This window comes from Panthera tigris, chromosome X, assembly GCF_018350195.1.
Source record: "Panthera tigris isolate Pti1 chromosome X, P.tigris_Pti1_mat1.1, whole genome shotgun sequence".
NCBI classification, from domain to species: Eukaryota; Metazoa; Chordata; class Mammalia; order Carnivora; family Felidae; genus Panthera; species Panthera tigris.
The window spans coordinates 85,959,208-85,966,826 of NC_056677.1; the positions used below are offsets into that span (position 1 = coordinate 85,959,208).

The following is a 7,619-nucleotide window of genomic DNA, read 5'->3' on the forward strand; positions in this document are numbered from 1 at the left end:
AGAAGTGTGGCTTTATATGCACTTAGAACACCAAACAGAGAAAGAAAAACAAGTCCATTTTCATCTTTTTTTTTTTTTAAATAAAACCCTGTGTGACTATGGGACCAAACTGCTTGTGGCAGAAACATAATTCTATATGAACTTCAGATGTTCTGTACATAAAAAATTCAGAGTTGCATGAGTTCCAAAGGCTTTTTTTTGTTTCAGCCTACCTACTCTGTGTATGTAAGCTGAGATAGGTAAAGTTTCTTTCTGCAACCATTGATTATCACTGAACACCAAAATTAAGAAAAGCAAGATGGGTTACAAAATGTAAATTTTCAAAAGGAGTAAGAATGTGTTGCCTTAGTCTAAAAGGGCCCTGTTTTCTCTCTCCCTTCATTGTTTTGAGAAGTCTTTGTAGTTAATCTGGGGAAAGCAAATCATGCAATCAAAATTTTCCTTTGATGTGAAGTTGAACATCATCATTCAGGTCTACAAACTTCTAAATATATGTAATCACATTTAGGAGTACATTGAGAGTTTACTCTACAAACCAGCTTTCTATAAGGATTCTATTGAAAAGCTGGTATGTAAAGGCTTGTGGTGGTTTGTCAGCTATTACAGTTTTTGAAAGATGTCTTCCAAAGATAAGTTCTTTGTATATGTTGCTTGTAAACAAACACAACTTTCACAGAAAGGCCAGTGCCTCACTAGTTGCCTTTTAGGAGCTACCATAATTAGATAATATCTGCTTATACCCTCTTAAGAGTAGTAAAAACAATAATCTTATAAATCTGAGATATTGGTTTCAAGGATTCCTGGAAGAATAGTCTTAATCTCACATAAATCTGATCAATAGTATCTTGGATATGGACTGGAAAAGTAAGGTCTGCATCTCTTAGCTCATTTAGACTACAGTGCACTTAGTGTTTAATATAGGTCTAAAAGTAGGCAGAATTCCAGTGTGCTTCTTGTTTTCAGTAGAAAAGTAGATTTCCAATTTAATTGTTCTTCTGTTAGTCGTGGAACATATTGCATGACATATTGCATCAACTCACAGATGAATAACCACTATCTAGATAGTGGTGAGATGTCCCAAAGAACTGTTTCTTCTGCTTCCTCTGAAACATTATTTATTGATAGCCTGCCTTGAACTGCTTGATTTGAATTAACTCCTCCATTAGTTGATTCAGGACTATCAGAAGCAACCTCATCCACTTGTTCCTTATCAAGTGTTTTTACTATCTCTTCAATTTTGCAGCCTGTCCTGGAGAATCTGATCCTGATGTGTCAGTTATTCAATGCTAAAAAAAGTGGAAGATAGGAGGAAATAGGGACCCCAAAATTTATTCCATGCGAGATTGCCCGAGAAAGGATTATGTCCTATTTTCCAGTTTGCTTTACATGTTTATTTGTCATTTCATAACTACCAGCATTTGCGATACTTGTCAGGCCTTTCTTGTGCTCTTGGTGTTGATGTGTTCAAATTATTGTCCATATGAAGTCCAATTCTACTTTGTTTCAATGGATTTTCTCTCTCGTGAATGTGCTTCCTCTAATGATTTGATAAATTTATGTTAACAAGCTGATTTCATTCTTTGGTGGATTTTCTCCTCCTGAAAGCAGGCTTTCCTAAAATCTGAGTATTTCATTTTTGCTCAGGCAGGACATATTGCCTGTATTTGATTTGATGGCAAAAAGGCTTTTCTTGTTCTCACCTCATCTTTTTTAAAAAGTTTATTTATTTTGAGAGAGTGAGAGCTGAAGCAGGGGAGTGGCAGAGAGAAAGGGAGAGAGAGAGAGAATCCCAAGCAGGCTCCCCTCTGCCAGCACAGAGCCTGACTCAGGACTCAATCTCACGAACTGTGAGATCATGACCTGGGCTTAAATTGAGTCAGACACTTAATCGACTGAGCCACCCAGGCACACCTCAACCTCATCTCTTATGGGTGCTTCATGTAAACCTGTGCTGGCAGAAATATATCCTCAGATTCCACCCAATCCTCAGCCCGATAGCTTTCATTTCCTTGCCAGATTGCAAAACTATTCCAACTGATCACAACCTCCTGTAAAAATTAAGGGTCACCCCAACCTCTTGTAACTATAAAGCCTGCCTCCCACAGTCTCTGCTAAGCCACTCTGTTTTCAAGTGCAATTTTCACGTGGCCTTGTGTGTACTGGAATGATTTCCTTCAGGGCTGTATAATTGATTAATAAACTTAAGTTTTAGTTCATCTGCCTGGCATCAGGTGTTGTGCATTTGGCCATCGCACACCGTTTAGGGTGGAACATCCCTTTCTCACCAATGAGGTGAATAGGAGTAAATCAAAACTGGGGTCAGACTTCCTTGTTCCTTTGCACGTCTCTTAATCTTTTGTGGGAAATTGCACATTTGAGATAATATGTTGTAGCAACTCTGGCTACTGACTCCTCCTCTGGTGCTTGTTATTGTTCTTTGCTTTTCTATTTATTTGCTTAATGACTGTTTGGATTATTTTGGAAGTCTATTCCACCTCCCCCAAAGCATGAAACCTCTGATTTACCTCCTCAAGGAACCAAGCACAGGCTTGGATATGCCTTCAATCATTCAAGGATGAGTATTTTTTGCAAGGCTACTTTTGATTGTCTCTTTCCCTGACCACACTCAGCTGGTAATCTTCATGAGTTGCAGGATTGGGCATAAATTGCTCAATAGACTGAACCAATTAAATTTGGGTTCCTTTGATGGGACAGTTTTCAGGTTAGTATTTGTGATTTGTTCTCACCCCAGTGGGGCTCTTCTTAGTTGTACATTTCCCTGGTTCTCTCTGGCAAACTAGCTTTCTTTTTTTTTAAAAAAAATTAATGTTTATTTATTTTTGACAGAAAGAGAGAGAAAGAGGAGAGAGAGAGAGAGAGAGAGAAGGGGGGGCGCACACAAGGGGGGGAGAGGCAGAGAGAGAGTGAGACACAGAAAACAAAGCAGACTCTTAGGCTATGAGGTGTCAGCACAGAGCCTGATGTGGGGCTTGAACCCACGCACCGCAAGATCATGACCTGAGCCGAAGTCAGACACTTAACCGACTGAGCAACCCAGGCACCCTGGTAAACTAGCTTTCTTACAGTTTAGTTTTTAATTTGAATAATTCTACTCACTTACTCTTTTTTGCCAGCTCTTCTTTTATTCATTTTTTAAAATATGATTTATTGTCAAATTGGTTTCTATACCACACCCAGTGCTCATCCCAACAAGTGCCCTCCTCAGTGCCATCACCCACTTTCCCCTCGCCCTCACCCCCCATCAACCCTCAGTTTGTTCTCTGCATTTAAGAGTCTCTTATGGTTTGCCTCCTTCCCTCTCTGTTTGTAACTGCTTTTTCTCCCTTCCCTTCCCCCATGGTCTTCTATTAAGTTTCCCAAGATCCACATATGAGTGAAAACATATGATATCTGTCTTTCTCTGACTGACTTATTTGACCCAGCATAATACCCTCCAGTTCCATCCACCTTGTTGCAAATGGCATGATTTCATTCTTTCTCATTGACAAGTAGAATTCCATTGTATATATAAACCACGTCTTCTTTATCCATTAATCAGTTGATGGACATTTAGGCTCTTACTCTTAATTGCTCTTAACCACAAACTATTATTTTTGAGAGGGCTATAAGCTTCAACATCTTCATCGTCTATTGCAAATTGATTCACTTCCCTTGGGAAGAGATGCAGAGCCCTCTGTTTAATGGCCTGCTTCTTGGGAAAAAGTCTATGAGCTATAGATGAGGAACTGGGAATGGTGTACTTCTTAATGGGTAACACTCCTGCTTTGGGAGCTGCTGATTCAGTGGAGGGGGACAGTAGTTTCAGGTCTTCTTGGTTTGACTCACCTAGTGTGGAATCTCTTACTAAACTGGGGCCCCAATATTCTCAGTTGTGCTGCATCAAAGGTAATCCTATAGGGGGAAACTGCATGGAAGACGGGAACCCCACCTCAGACTATACTCACCTAGACTTCACGTCAGCAATAGGTAGGTGGAGCAATATGAGAAATGTTGATGCTCTGCCTTTTCTGGAAAGATCACTCTGGGAGAAGCGGGGAGAAGGTACCCTGCTTTCTTGGCTGTACCAATTTGGAGTTTCTCTCTTGCTGACAAAGGAGGGAAAGAGGGGGTATAGGTTTTGGCTCAAATGCCACTGGTTCTCGCTGTCCTTATCAATTATTTGTGTTTATTTATTTATTTTGAGAGATTGAGAGAGCACGCGCATGTGCTTGAGCAAGTGGGGGAGCGGAGGAGAAATAGGGAGTGGGAGAGAGAATCCCAAGCTCACACCCGGCTTTCATTTGAAATCCAATGTGGGGCTCGAAACCACCGACGTGATAATCACGACCTGAGCTGAAACGAAGATTCGGGTGCTTAACTGATTGAGCCACATAGGCACCCCACGGCCCTTATCAGATTTTAGCAGATATTCTTGAATAAATGTTTCTTTACTGGCTGTATGCCCTTAGGAGCATTTCTAGATAATTTACATTGTTTGATTAAGCAAACAAACAAACAAAAAAACACAAAACTAATTTTTACCAGTTTCATTGGGGAGCAGATTCATAGAGCTCCTCAGGTTATCATGACAGTAGTGCAACATCTAGCAATCTTTATTAGTCACCTCCTTAAGGGCCTGTTCTACCTCAAAATGCCAGCAGTGTGAGAATGTAAGGGGGCATGAAATGGTCACTGAATGCTATGTCCATTCATGCACTGTTACATCACCCTCACCATGGGCAGCAATGCTTTGTCTGCATGTAAGTGTCCCAATTATCACAAAATGTGGATGCTCTTGGACTCAAGAACTACCAGTATGTGGCTAGAATCTGCCACTCACATAGGGATGGCACTGCATCAGTGGAATACATTTCAATGTCTGGTAGATACCAGTGATAGCCACAGAATGGCAGCAGAGAGCCCCTGTAGTCCATTTGTTAAGAATGGGCAGGAGGAACCAGGGCACCTGGGTGGCTCAGTCAGTTAAGCATCTGACTTCAGCTCAGGTCATGCTCTCATGGATCTTGGGTTCAAGACTCGCATCGGGCTTGCTTCAGATTCTTCGTCTCCCTCTCTCTTTCTCTCTGCCCCTCCCTCGCTCATGCTCTGTCTCTCCCTCTTAAAAACAAATAAACATTAAAAAATAAATAAATAAATAAATAAATAAATAAAAAGAATGGGCAGGAACCTTTCCTTGAGCTCTATGTTTTAAGTATGTGTCATACTTTACTGTACTATGAGGGGAGAACCAAATGGAAAACACCACGATTAGTACAAGGGCAGTGGACAAGTACACAACCAGGAACTCATCTGTTTCCTCTGATGTAGTCATGTGGTTGCCTTGAAGCACCACAAAACAGCAGTGAGAGGGCCTGATGGCTCATGGTGGGGTAAAGTTAACCAAATGTTTAACGTGACCCACCTGTAAGATTTATAAAATTTGCAAGGTCTGGAGGCAATACTTCAGTTGGGGTCCTACATGCCATATTCCTAATTATTCAAAATGTTTAATTCAACCAATAAACCGTTAAAACATGTTACATCTCCTTCCATGACAAATAGACTTTCATAATGGCCTGAAAGGTCTGGTTTGGGTTTTGAATTCATGGACCGCTTTACCTTTTGAGCCTTCAGTGTGGGAAGAATTACCACCAACCTTCCAGGCCCATGGCCCTGGACTAGGCCTCAGGCATTCATTCACCAGTCTGCATTTTCTTCCCACCCCGAGTTTTATCCCCCACCTTTGAGGACTCATTTGTATGTATGTGGACAACCTGGGCCAATCATTAACTGTTCCTCATGTACAGCCCTGCTCCTGCCATAGCCACCTGGAAGTACATACACCAACAAGGCTGTTAAGCCACAAAGGACAGCCCCAACAAAGGGCATGCTGGTGCTGGAAGCAGGCTTGGGTCCATTTGGATGAGGAGTTCTGGTGTCCCAGGTATCTCAAGGATGATATGGAGGAGGCTAGGACACTGCGTGTGCATTTATTCCTCTGGCCCCGTGGGAAGAACATATTGAGAAGAGAACCAAAGGGAGTCTTCAAAGCATGAAGTTCAGGAGACGGGCCTCTCTTGATAGGGTCTAAGAAAAATGTTGTGTTTAATAACTGGTACACCATGAACTAAACAATCAGAAACAAAATGAGGGCCTTCAAATCGCACTACAGGGATGGCTGTCTATTTGCCCCACCCTTTCCAACTGCTTAATGCTGAGAAAGAGCACTGTATGTTCTCTCACCATGTAGTTCTAGTCATAAGGTGTACTACGTGATAATACGTTTTAAACTGCCGGCACTGGTGAAAAGAAAAGTTTTTGGATGCATTACATTTAGTCACTTTAATAAACATTAATTGAGCACCTATGAAGATGGAGAACAGAGTGCTTGATATTTGGGGAAGGAAGAATAAAACCTTCTAAGTTTGTTGGTGTACCTGAGTGGCACAGTCCTTTGAGTGTCCAACTCTTGATTTCAGCTCAGGTCACGATCCCAGGTTCATGGGGTCGAGCCCAGCGTCAGGCTCCAACACTGAGTGTGGGGCCTGCTTAAAATTCTCCCTCTCTCCCCAGGGCACCTGGGTGGCTCAGTTGGTTGAGTGTCCGACTTTGGCTCAGGTCATGATCTCACAGTTTGTGAGTTCGAGCCCCACACAGGACTCGCTGCTGTCAACTTGTCAGTGCAGAGCCCACTTAGGATCCTCTCTCCCTCTCTCCCTGCCCCTCCCCTGCGTGTGCTCTCCCCAAAATAAGTAAATATTTAATAAAAGATTCTATATCTCTCTCGTTGTTCCTCTCCCCAACTCAAGCTCTATCTCAAGTTAAAAAAACAAACCTTCTAAGTTTGCAATTATTCAGGATTTCACAATCCATATGAATAGGGTCAAGAGGGGTGGAGCAGTAAATACACGTATATAGATTTCTGCAGTATTAGTTAGAACATGAGATGTGCTACCACACAATAGGAAAGAAAGAGATATTGATGGAAAATACAAGCACCTAGGCAGCTTTACCTAAATGTAGGAACAGGATCTTCTATCATCAAACCTCTGGCCTTTCTCTGATCCTCCACTCTGGTAAACTAAGACTTCATTTTCCTTAAACAGCTTCCAGATAATAGGCCCATTTTCTCCCTTTCCTCTTTTAATTCATTGCCATTTTTATTAGGAAATATTTCAGATGTACACAGTCTATGGTACCGACAACACTACATCCATTTATCCACCGCCCCACTTAAGAAATACATTACTAATACAGTTGAATCCCACTGTGAGCCTATAGTGCGTTAAACTGCATCTTCCAAAAAGAGATTTTCAAGTCCTAATATCTATTCCTTGTAACTGTGACTTTATTTAAAAAGGGGGGGTCTTTGCAAATATAAGCAGGTTAAGGGACACAAGATGAGATCATCTTGGATTAAGGGTGAGACTAAACCCAATGATTAATGTGAGTGCAAGACAAAGGAGAGGGAGGATTGAGTTACCGACACACAGGGAAGGTCATATGAAAACGGAGGCAGAGATTGGAGTTATGGTGCCACAAGCCAAGGGGTTCCAGGAACCACCAGAGTCTGGAAGAGGCAAGGGGTATTCTCTCCTGGACCTTCAAAGGAAGCGTGG

The 7,619-nt window shown here is 41.8% G+C and overlaps 1 pseudogene; it reads right to left on the reverse strand.

Annotated features, from left to right (window-relative positions):
* Nucleotides 1-403: 403 nt before the first annotated feature.
* On the reverse strand, nt 404-5,486 carry LOC102966366 (annotated as a pseudogene).
* Nucleotides 5,487-7,619: the final 2,133 nt, after the last annotated feature.